Here is a 1,005-nt window from a genome sequence, read left to right on the forward strand (position 1 = left end):
ATAGCTGCATGAGGACCCTGCCCAGTCGGTTAGGTCCTCGCCCAGCAGATAACTGAAGACTTCTGTTTCTGTTCATTTAAACTGCGATGGGGCCCCTGCAGTTTCTGAACTCCTGGGTTCTGGAGGGACAAGGCCACTGACCACTTGCCAGTCTCCTTCACAGAGATAAGGTCACTGGTCTTATTCCGGGCAACAAAGCCCCCTTTTTCTTGTGTCCAAGTCTCCTTCTGGTAGATGTCAAAGATACTACTGTGGGTAGCTGCTTGAAGTTGACTTAATTCATAATCCACACAGGGTCACACCACTGAAATAGCTGGAGCTGTCAATACTGCTCTCCTATCCCTCCTGAAATAAAATAGGCAGTCCCCAACCATATTACTCCCTGAATCCTGCCATCTTCACTAGGGCATCAGCTCACTCCACCTTCCCTCCCCTCTCCCTGGGGAGTGCAAACCAGAGGCAGTTTTGCTCATTGAGGTGGTCACTGCCCTCAAAGGGGGCAGTCCCTGGAGTCTGGTCCCTGCCAACTATTGAGGTAGAAGCTATCCTACTCCCCTCTGCCCATTTTAATCAATAACTATGAAATGCAGAAGCACCACTGAGGGAGATGTGTCCTAATCACTAAGTTGTGGGGTAAAAGGTTGTTTTTTGTGTTTGCATAGAGTTGTGCTCCAACCTGAGGGGAATAAGATCCAAAATCCCTATAAGTGGCTCCAATTCCTTTTTTATATGGCTAACATAGCTACATGGCTCTTTTGCCCTCTAAAGGTGGAATAGGATTTGGGAGCCAGAGGGTAATAATTGATGGCAGTCACTCATCATGGTGTCCTGTGATCAGTGGGGTCCCCCAAGGCTCTGTCCTTGGACCCATGTTGTTCAACATCTTCATTAATGATGTGGACATTGGAGTCAGGAGCGGACTGGCCAAGTTCACCAATGACACCAAACTTTGGGGCAAAGCATCCACACCAGATGAAAGGCGGCTGATCCAGGCTGACCTGGACA

Source organism: Crocodylus porosus, unplaced genomic scaffold, assembly GCF_001723895.1.
Source record: "Crocodylus porosus isolate Cpor-Errol unplaced genomic scaffold, CroPor_comp1, whole genome shotgun sequence".
NCBI classification, from domain to species: domain Eukaryota; kingdom Metazoa; phylum Chordata; order Crocodylia; family Crocodylidae; genus Crocodylus; species Crocodylus porosus.